The sequence below is a fragment of the Phoca vitulina genome, unplaced genomic scaffold, assembly GCF_004348235.1.
Source record: "Phoca vitulina isolate PV1807 unplaced genomic scaffold, GSC_HSeal_1.0 scaffold24, whole genome shotgun sequence".
In the NCBI taxonomy this organism is placed as follows: domain Eukaryota; kingdom Metazoa; phylum Chordata; class Mammalia; order Carnivora; family Phocidae; genus Phoca; species Phoca vitulina.
In genome coordinates, this window is record NW_022589727.1 from 13,277,646 (window position 1) to 13,289,763 (window position 12,118).

The following is a 12,118-nucleotide window of genomic DNA, read 5'->3' on the forward strand; positions in this document are numbered from 1 at the left end:
TGAATGAATGTTAAATTTTGTTTTATGCTTTTTCTGTGAGTTCTTTTGCTGTGTGTGCCAATAGAATATTTCTCTCCATCTGTGAATCTGACAGGTGTTCAACTATATTTTCAATATTGTGGGCATATATTATTCTTTCAATTCCATTAGAATAATATAATCTTGCTAATTTTTGCAAGTTTTGCTTTATTAGTCTAGATAACCTTCAAAAATGCTTTTTCCATATTAATACAAAAATCCCTAGAGATTTTGATTGGAGTTCATGGTATATTTCTTTTTTTTCATGGTATATTTCTGAATTTATTTTAGTTCTAAAGCCTTTAACATCAGAATTTTGCAGAGGATAGTAACACAGAGCATTTGAGTTAGACCTAATCACATATTTCACAATTTTACAAGAAGGTAAATGAATATATAAATACTTAGAGCATTAGAAATACAAAGATTAAAACTTAAACACTAAAATTTGAAAATGTACAGACACAATGAGAATTTGTCACAAGTAGAATCCTAGAAAGAAAAAGACCAGGGAAATACTGTGGTCCATGGCAGCACTTGGATTGGGTGTAGATCAATGGAAGTTAAGAACTTTTTTACTGTAGTGGACAGTTTTCTCAGAACCAAAACAGAGCTATTTCCTAACCTCTTCTAACAAAAAGTTTTACCAATACCCTAATAAATTAGAATACAATGCCAGAGCCATATCATTATTTTATGTATGTTTTGTTTATAAATAGTCAATTTAGGTATAGAAATGAAGCTATATAAGTATGAAAAAAGTCTTTAAGCATATAACTAGCAACTAGACATGTTTTTGCTACATTTTTTTTCCTTAAAATCTTTCAGTGGCTTCTCATTGTTCTTAAGATAAAATAGAAACCTATTAGCATGGAGGGTGGAAGAGCAAGATGTCAGAGGAGTAGGAGACCTAAATTTCATCTGGTCCCAGGAATTCGGCTAGATAGGAAACAAACCATTCTGAACACCTACAAACTCAACAGGAGATCGAAGAAAAGAATAGCAGCAACTCTGAACAGAAAAGCAACCACTTTCTGGAAGGTGGGACGTGCAGAGAAGTGAACCCGAGGCGATATTCGGGAGGATAGACGGCGGGGGAGGGAGCCTCCATCAGCCGCTACTGGCAAGTGAAAGAGCAGCGGAGCACAAAATCACAACTTTTAGAAGTCGGCTCCACTGAGGGGCATCGCTCCAGTGGCTAAGCAGGGGGTGGAACCCTCGATGGGACAGTGTGATCTCAGGACCCTCAGGGTCACAGAAAGACCGGGGGTACCTGAGTGCAGCAGAGCTCCCAGAGATCAGAGCGGAGAAGCTGGCAGCAGAGACAGAGCCAAGGAGTAGGCTCTCAGCTCGGGGTTGCCATAAACCATGATCTGCGGCACAGTCAGGCCACTGCTCCTCCAGCAGGGACCCAACAAGCAGCAGATCCAGGGAGACTCCCCTTCCTCCCCCGGGAGGAGCGGCGCGGGAGTGCACCGCAGGGATCTGCTGGGTTTGGAGACTCCACACCAAGTCAGGTGCCAGGGATAGAAATGCTTGGTAACAGGCCAGGTGAGCTCAGAGTGCACCCAGAGACCAGGTAGTCAGGAGTGATTGACTCACTGAGGAGTGGCGCCCTGAGTTCTTGACTCCTCCGGGACGGAGATTGGGAGGCCGCCATTTTCACTCTTGTCCTCCAAAGCTGTATAGAAAGCTTGCAGGGAACAAAAGCTCCCGAGAACAAACCCGAGCAGATTACTTAGCCCGGCCCTGGCAAGGGTGGGGCAATACCGCCTCTGGCGGATACATTTCAGAACCACAGCAACAGGCCCCTCCCCCAGAAGATCAACGAGAACAGCCAGCCAAGACCAAGTTTACCGATCAATGAGAACGGCAGAACTCCAGCACTAGGGGAATATAGCACATAAAATTCATGGCTTTTTTCCCCCTGATTCTTTAGTCTTTCAAAGTTAATTTTTTTAATTTTCTTTTTTTCTTTTTCTTTTCTTTTTTTGAATTTTTCTTTTTCCCTTTTTCAACCAACATCTTATCAATCCCTTTTTTAATTTTTTTTTTACTTTCCATTTTTAGAGTCATATTCTATCCCTTCATAGTAGTTAACCTTTTTGGTATATATATAAGTTGTTCTCTCTTTAAAATATTTGGATACAGTTTCTTCTAACAGACCAAAATATACCCTAAATCTCTAGTGTATGGATTTGTTCTGGTCTCCTACCTGATCCCCCCCACCCTTTGTTTTTAATTCCTCTTCTTTATTTTTTCTTTTTTCTTTTTTTTTTTTTTTTTTTAGATTTTATTTATTTGACAGAGAGAGCACAAGCAGAGGGAGAGAGAGGGAGAAGCAGGCTCCCCGCTGAGCAAGGAGCCCGATGTGGGACTCGATCCCAGAACCCTGGGATCATGACCTGGGCCGAAGGCAGCCGCTTAACCGACTGAGCCACCCAGGCGTCCCTATTCTTCTTTATTTTTTCAACCAACTTCTTATCAATTCCTTTTATAAACACTTTTATAATTTTCATCTTTACAGTCATATTCCATCCCTTCATCGTATTTACCCTTATTTTTGTGCATATATAAGTTTTTCTTTCTTTAAAACTTGGGAGGCAGTTTCTTCTAACAGATCAAAATACACCCAAAATCTAGTGTGTGGCACTGATCTATGCACCAGCCTGATCATATTTGATCATATTCTTTTTTTTTTTTTAATCTTTTTTCTTTTTCTTTTTTTTTTTCTTTTTTCTTTCATTCCCTTTCTTTTCCCCGCAGTTTCAGGTCTCTTCTGATTTGTTTAGTGTATATTTTTCTGGGGTCATTGTTACCCTGTTAGTATTTTGTTTTCTCATTCATCTATTGTCCTCCAGAACAAAATGACAACACGGAAAAAATCACCATAAAAAAAAGAACAAGAGGCAGTACCAACTGCCAGGGACCTATTCAATACAGTCATGGGTAAGATATCAGAACTATAGTTCAGAATGATGATTTTAAAGACACTAGCTGGGCTTTAAAAAGTATGGAAGATATTAGAGAAACCCTTTCTGGAGGAATAAAAGAACTAAAATCTAACCAAGTCGAAATCAAAAAGGCTACTAATGAGGTGCAATAAAAAATGGAGGCTCTAAATGCTAGGATAAATGAGGCAGAAGAGGGAATTAGTGATATAGAAGACCAAAAAATGGAGAATAAACAAGCTGAGAAAAAGAGAGATAAACAACTACTGGATCACAAGGGCAGAATTCAAAAGATAAGTGATACCATAAGATGAAACAACATTTAGAATAATTGGGATCCCAGAAGAAGAAGAAAGAGAGAGAGGGGCAGAAGGTATATTGGAGCAAATTATAACAGAGAACTTCCCTAATTTGGGGAAAGAAACAGGCGTCAAAATCCAGGAAGCACAGAGAACCCCTCTCAAAATCAATAAAAATAGGTCAACACCTCGACATCTAATAGTAAAACTTACGAGTCTCAGAGACAAAGAGAGGGGGTAAAAAACTATTTACCATGCTAATGGAAACCAAATGGAAGCTGGGGTAATAACCCTTATATCAGACAAGTTAGATTTTAAATCAAAGACTGTAATAAGAGATGAGGAAGGACACTATATCCTACTTAAAGGGTCTGTCCAACAAGAAGATCTAATAATTGTAAATATCTATGCCCCTAACATGGGAGCAGCCAATTATATAAGCCAATTAATAACAAAAGCAAAGGAATACATTGACAACAATACAGTAATAGTAGGGGACTTTAACACCCCCTTCACTGAAATGGACAGATCATCTAAGCAAAAGATCAACAAGGAAATAAAGACTTTAAATGACAACTGGACCAAATGGACTTCACAGATATATTCAGAACATTCTATCCTAAAGCAACAGAATACACATATTCTCTAGTTTCCATGGAAGATTCTCCATAATAGATCACATCCTACATCACTAATCAGGTCTCAACTGGTGCCATAAGATTCGGATCATTCCCTGCATATTTTTAGACCACAATGCTTTGAAACTAGAACTCAATCACAAGAGGAAAGTTGGGAAGAACTCAAATACATGGAGGCTAAAGAGCATCCTACTAAAGAATGAATGGGTCAACCAGGAAATAAAAGAAGAAGTAAAAAAAAAAATCATGGAAACTAATGAAAATGAAACACTACTCAAATCTTTGGGATGCAGCAAACGTGGTCCTAAGAGGAAAGTATATAGGAATACAAGCCTTTCTCAAGAAACAAGAAAGGTCTCCAATACACAACCTAACCCTACACCTAAAGGAGCTAGAGGAAACACAGCAAATAAAGCCTAAACCCAGCAGGAGAAGAGAAATAATAAAGATCGGAGCTGAAATCAATGAAATAGAAACCAAAAGAACAGTAGAACAGATCAATGAAACTAGGGGCTGGTTCTTTGAAAGAATTAACAAGATTGATAAACCCCTGGCCAGACTTATCAAAAAGAAAAATGACCCAAATAAATAAAATCGTGAATGAAAGAGAGATCACAACCAACACCAAAGAAATACAAACAATTATAAGAACATATTATGAGCAACTCTATGCCAGCAAATTAGATAATCTGGAAGAAATGGATGCATTCCTAGAGATGTATCAACTACCAAAACTGAACCAGGAAGAAATAGAAAACCTGAACAGACCTATAACCACTAAGGAAATTGAAGCAGTCATCAAAACTCCCAAAAACAAAAGCCCAGGGCCAGATACCTTCCCAGGGGACTTCTACCAAATATTTAAAGAAGAATTAATACCTATTCTTCTCAAATTGTTCCAAAAAAAGGAATTGGAAGGAAACCTTCCAAACTCGTTTTATGAGGCCACCATTACCTTGATCCCAAAACCAGACAAAGACCCCATCAAAAAGGAGAATTACCGACCAATATCCTTGATGAACATGGATGCAGAAATTCTCACCAAAATACTAGCCAATAGGATTCAACAGTACATTAAAAGGATTATTCACCACGACCAAGTGGCATTTATCCCTGGGCTGCAAGGTTGGTTCAACATCCGCAAATCAATCAGTGTGATACAATACATTAACAAAAGAAAGAACAAGAACTATATGATCCTCTCAATACGTGCAGAAAAAGTATTTGACAAAGTACAATATCCTTTCTTGATCAAAACTCTTCAGAGTATAGGCATAGAGGGTACATACGTCAATATCATAAAAGCCATCTATGAAAAACCCACAGCGAATATCATTCTCAATGGGGAAAAACTGAGAGCTTTCCCCCTAAGGTCAGGAACGCAGCAGGGATGTCCACTATCACCACTGTTATTCAACATAGTATTAGAAGTCCTAGCCAAAGCAATAGGACAACAAAAAGAAATAAAAGGCATCCAAATTGGCAAAGAAGAAGTCAAACTCTCACTCTTTGCAGACGATATGATACTTTATGTGGAAAACCCTAAATACTCCCCCCCAAAACTGCTAGAACTCATACAGGAATTCAGTAAAGTGGCAGGATATAAAATCAATGCAGAGAAATCAGTGGCATTCCTATACACCAACAACAAGGCAGAAGAAAGAGAAATCAAGGAGTCGATCCCATTTACAATTGCACCCAAAACCATAAGATACCTAGGAATAAATCTAACCAAAGAGGCAAAGAATCTGTACTCAGAAAATTATAAAAGACTCATGAAAGAAATTGAGGAAGACACAAAGAAATGGAAAAACGTTCCATGCTCATGGATTGGGAGAACAAATATTGTGAAGATGTCAATGCTACCTAGAGCAATCTACACATTCAATGCAATCCCCATCAAAATACCATCCACTTTTTTCAAAGAAATGGAACAAATAATCCTAAGATTTGTATGGAACCAGAAAAGACCCCGCATGGCCAGAGGAATGTTGAAAAAGAAAAGCAAAGCTGGTGGCATCACAATTCCAGTCTTCAAGCTCTATTACAAAGCTGTCATCATCAAGACAGTATGGTACTGCACAAAAACAGACACATAGATCAGTGGAATAGAACAGAGAGCCCAGAAATGGACCCTCAACTCTATGGTCAACTAATCTTCGTCAAAGCAGGAAAGAATGTCCAATGGAAAAAAGACAGTCTCTTCAACAAATGGTGTTGGGAAAATTGGACAGCCACATGCAGAAGAATGAAACTGGACCATTTCCTTAAACCACACACAAAAATAGACTCCAAATGGTTGAAAGACCTCAATGTGAGACAGGAGTCCATCAAAATCCTAAAGGAGAACACAGGCAGCAACCTCTTCGACCTCAGCCACAGCAACTTCTTCCTAGAAACATCATCAAAGGCAAGGGAAGCAAGGGCAAAAATGAACTATTGGGACTTCCTCAAGATAAAAAGCTTTTGCACAGCAAAGAAACAGTCCACAAAACCATAAGACAACCGACAGAATGGGAGAAGATATTTGCAAATGACATATCAGATAAAGGGCTAGTATCCAAAATCTATAAAGAACTTATCAAACTCAACACCCAAAGAACAAATGATCCAATCAAGAAATGGGCAGAAGACATGAACAGACTTTTTTCCAAAGATTCATCCAATTGTCAACAGACAGATGAAAAAGTGCTCAACATCGTTTGGCATCAGGGAAATCCAAATCAAAACCTCAATGAGATACTACGTCACACCAGTCAGAATGGCTAAAATTAAGAGTTCAGGAAATGACATATGTTGGCAGGGATGCGGAAAAAGGGGAACCCTCCTACACTGTTGATGGGAATGTCAGCTGGTGCAGCCACTTGGAAAACAGTATGGAAGTTCCTCAAAGAGTTGAAAATAGAGCTACCATATGACCCAGGAACTGCACTGCTGGGTATTTACCCCAAAGATACAAATGTAGGGATCCGAAGTGGTACGAGCACCCCGATGTTTATAGCAGCAATGTCCACAATAGCCAAACTATGGAAAGAGGCAAGATGTCCATCGACAGATGAATGGATACAATGGAATGTTATGCAGCCATCAAAAAAACTGAAATCTTGCCATTTGCCATGAAGTGGATGGAACTGGAGGGTATTATGCTGAGCAAAATAAGTCAATCAGAGAAAGACATGTATCATATGATCTCACTGATATGAGGGATTCTTAATCTCAGGAAACAAACTGAGGTTTGCTGGAGTGGTTGGGGGTGAGAGGGTTGGGGTGGCTTGGTGATAGACATTGGGGATGGTATGTGCTATGGTGAGCACTGTGAATTGTGTAAGACTGTTGAATCACAGACCTGTACCTCTGAAACAAATAATACATAATATGTTTAAAAAAAGAAGAAAATAGTAGGAAGGGTAAAATGAAGGGGGGGGGGGATTGGAGGGGGAGACCAACCATGAGAGACTATGGAGTCTGAGAAACAAACTGAGGGTTCTAGAGGGGAGGGGGGTAGGGGGGTGGGTTAGCCTGGTGATGGGGATTAAGGAGGGCACATATTGAATGGAGTACTGGGTGTTATACACAAACAATGAATCATGGAACACTACAGCAAAAACTAATGATGTAATGTATTGTGATTAACATAACATTAAAAAAAATGAAACCTATTAGCATGGATCTGAGGTCAGTATTTTCTAAATTCTGCTCTTCATTTCAACCCTCTTTGATACTACTGTCTCCTTTGATCACCACTCTCCAGACATACTGCACTCTTTTATTGTCCCTTGCATATCCCAAGCCCTTTCAAATCCTAGGGCCTTATACTTTTCTTCCCTCCCCTAGCATATATCTCAGTGTTTCCCATCCATCAATGCAATCTCAAAAATCACCTCTTCAGAGAGGCTTCCTTGGCTATCATATCAAAAGTAGTCCAATCCGGGCACCTGGGTGGCTCAGTCGTTAAACGTCTGCCTTCGGCTCAGGTCATGATCCCAGGGTCCTGGGATCAAGTCCCACATCGGGCTCCCTGCTCGGCAGGAAGCCTGCTTCTCCCTCTCCCACTCCCCCTGCTTGTGTTCGTGCTCTCGCTATCTCTCACTCTGTCAAATAAATAAATAAAATCTTTAAAAAAAAAAAAAAAGTAGTCCAATTCCCAACTCTCTAGGTACAAATTCTCCATAATTTTGCCCTTGGTATTTCCTTCATCTCACTGAACGTAATGTCAGATTACGTTCCACTTATGGGAAGAGAATTCATGATGTTTTACTATATCTTTTGGACAAACCAAATGCTCTAGTAGCTTAACAGTTATTGATGATTTAACCAAAATTTCAGTAGTAGTTTTCATAGATGCTTTTATCTTTTTATTCCAACTGGAACATGTGACCATCAATGTGACTCATCTGTCAATTCCATCTTCCCTTGTTTCTGAGTACCTTTGTTTCTCTTTTTTATGGTATGTAGTTTATCTCTTACTCAAATTCACCAAAATAGGGAATCAGAATTGTGGGGCAAAGCTCTCACATAACACTCTTCTTCGATTGCTTACTGGAGTCCATGGTTGAGTGCTTTTGGGTGCAATTTCCTTTCTTTTGATGCAAATGACCATGACCAAGTTAGAGAGCAATGTATAAAACCTTTCCAAGACTGTCTCCCAGCTAAGAGGAATAAAAGATAGCTAAGAGCTTCTTTTAGAAGAGAAAGGTGGTTAGGCAACCAAATAGAGCCTAAGAAAGCCATCCCCATCGTTGGAGACTAGATAACTTATATTCAGTTCTTAACGATGACCGGTAAATTTATAATCCAGTTTAAATAAGCTACCTTGCAATATCCATAAGAAAGACTCAGTCTTTACTAAGGTGAAGGAATAAGGAAGTGGATAGAGAATTTTCTATCATTATAGTCATTGCATTTTTCAGATGACTGTAACATAAGACTTGTGGCAAACTCCATATTGTCTAGCTGGATGTATGTTTCCTAAACTTTGTCAAAAATAATTTTTTTAACAAAGAAGAAAACAACAGCTTATTCCTGTTGAAGTTCTTCTTTCACAAGGAAGAGGCTCATTGTGCATTAAGTTACATTTTTCTCCATTGCAGGTGTTAAATTCTGCAGAGCATCTTTATAAACCACAGGGAGGCTGTGAGCATTTTGAACAAATACTCTTTTCTTTTGTCTTGTTGAAGACTAAGAGTGATTTACCCAAGTGGTAATTCAATTGTTAAAGTAGAAGGTGCTAGAATGAAAACAGAGCCCCACAAATCTCTGTTGGTTTTAAGTATACAAGTGAAGTACTATGAAGTCACCACTAGAAAAAATAATAATAACCTCAGACTGTTCTAGTATAGATGTGCAGCTGTATTTGTTAACACTGGATATTCAAGAGGGGGAGAAATGTAAATGCTTTTCCTTATTCAAGATATTTGTGGAAGAAGAGGAAATTGAGGACATGTTTGGGGCCTTGGAGATTGCCATGGATTTCCATTTTATATTACAAAATATCCATCAATCAAAGGGTTAAAGTGCCTCAGATATATATAGATATATATGAACAAAATTACTGTGGGAAGTGATACTAAAGGTGGGATAGACAGTGAGAAGCCTTTCCCCTATGAGTCTTTCTTAACTTGTACCTAAAGGAAGATTACAAATTCTCTTGTGAAATTTTAAGTTTGGGAAATAGTGAACATACAACACCAAGGCTGGTGCCTGATAATACGTGAAAGCTACTAGACATGAGGATGTATATGATTCAAAAGATTTATTCACTTAATTTGGCTTGCTTTCTTGCTTGCTTTCTATCATCTGTAGCTATGCACTCAGCTAAGGTTCAGGCATTTCCAGCAATATTGGTCATATTTATCCTTAATGTAAACAGTTACTTTTTGGATTCATTTGTTTTAAATTATCCTCCTGTAACTCTGCACTTTCAATAAAAAGCAGTCTTTGGCTCTCTAGACTTTGTTGGGTTTTTGACAAATACTTTACTCATATACACATACAACACACACATATAAAGGCCTCACTACAGTTAATACTTGTAAATGATTACATTTATAGATTCAAATCCATTTATTAAAATGTTCTCTAAATGGTCAAATTGTTTACAGTCATTAGTTTAGAAAGAATATTGAACCAAAACTGGGTTCCCAATACATGCACAAAAACATACAACTTAACTTTGATCAAATGTCTTATGTTTGTTCACATTTGAACTGAAGGTGTTATTTTAAATGTGGCTATATAAGAAGGGATTAATGATTTGGAGACAGTATGTACACAGCAGTTATTGGTTGTCCAACTGTAGAGTCTATTTAGAAGTATTTATTTTGGAAGACCACTTGCATTTGTTCAATAAGATCTATTGACTTTCTTTTGAAATCATTGTTTTACTATTGTGAAATCTGTACATACAGATAAGAATTTTTTTTAAAAAAAAGTATGGCTCAGTGATTTTTCAAAAAGTGAATATCCATGTGACCACAACCCAAAGCAATAATAGAACATTATCAATTCCCTCGATGCAAACCTCATTCCACACCTTAGTCACTATTTGTTCCTTTCCACAAAGGTAACAACTCTTCTTCCTTGAATATTTTTATAAATTTATCCCCTAAGTATGCATTCTTGAAATAATGTTTCACTTTTTAAAAATATATATGGTTGGAACCATAATACATATTCTTTTATATCTGACTTCTTTCAATCAACATTTTTTAATGAATTTTACCATCGTGTATATCAATAGGTTGTCCAATTGTTGATCTGTTTTTTCTATCTTCTTAAGTCAATCTAGGTAACGGATTATAAATTTTCGAAGAATTAACTTTTGATTTAATTGATTTTGTCTATTACTTTCTGTTTTCATTCATTGATTTCCCATCTAATCATTATTATATCCTTTCTTCTGCTTGCCTTGGGTTTATTTCGCTCTTTATTTTTTAGATTTCTAAGGTGAAAGTTTAGATTATTTATCTCAGATCTTGTTTTCTAATATATGCATTAAAAACTATAAAATTACATCTAAGCACAATTTTTGTTACATTATACATTTTAATATTTTAATTATAATTTAAGATATTTTATAATCCCTATTAAAATTTTTTCATTCAACTGTGGTTTATTTTTAATTTTTTATTATTATATTCAATTAGCCAGCATGTAGTACATCATTATTTTTTGATGTGGTGTTCAAAGATTCATTAGTTATGTTTAACACCCAGTGCTCATCACCACATGTGCCCTCCTTAATACCCATCACCCGGTTACCCCATCTCCCCAACCCCCTCCCTTCTGTAACCCTCGGTTTGGTTCCCAGAGTCCAGAGTCTCTAATGATTTGTCTCCCTCTTGGATTTCTTCCCATTCAGTTTTCCCTCCCTTCCCCTGTGGTCCTCCACGCTATTCCTTATGTTCCACATATGAGTGAAACCATATGATAATTGTCTTTCTCTACTTGATGTATTTCACTTAGCATAATCCCCTCCAGTTCCATCCATGTCAGTGCAAATAGTGGACATTCATTCTTTCTGTTGGCTGAGTAATATTCCATTGTATATATGGACCACATCTTCTTTATCCATTCATCTGTTGAAGGGCATCTCAGCTCCTTCCACAGTTTGGCCATTGTGGACATGGCTGCTATGAACATTGGAGTGCATGTGCCCCTTCTTTTCACTACATCTGTAACTTTGGGGTAAATACCTAGTAGTGTAATTGCTGGGTCGTAGGGTAGCTCTAGACAGCATGGTATTGGCACAAAAACAGACACATTGATCAGTGGAACAGAATAGAGACCCCCAGAAATTGACCCTCAACTCTATGGTCAACTAATCTTCAACAAAGCAGGAAAGAATATCCAATGGAAAAAAGACAATCTCTCCAATAAACAGTGCTGGGAAAATTCGACAGCCACATGCAGAAGTATGAAACTGAACCATTCTCTTATACCATACACAAAGATAAACTCAAAATGGATGAAAGACCTAAATGTGAGACAGGAATCCATCAAAATTCTAGAGGAGAGCATAGGCAGTTACCTCTTCGACATTGGCCAGAGTAACTTCTTTCAAGACACGTCTCCAAAGGCAAGTGAAACAAAAGCAAAAACGAACTTTTGGGACTTCATGAAGATAAAAAGCTTCTGCACAGCAAAGGAAACAGTCGACAAAACTAACAGGCAGCCCACAAAATGGGAGAAGATATTTGCAAATGACATTATA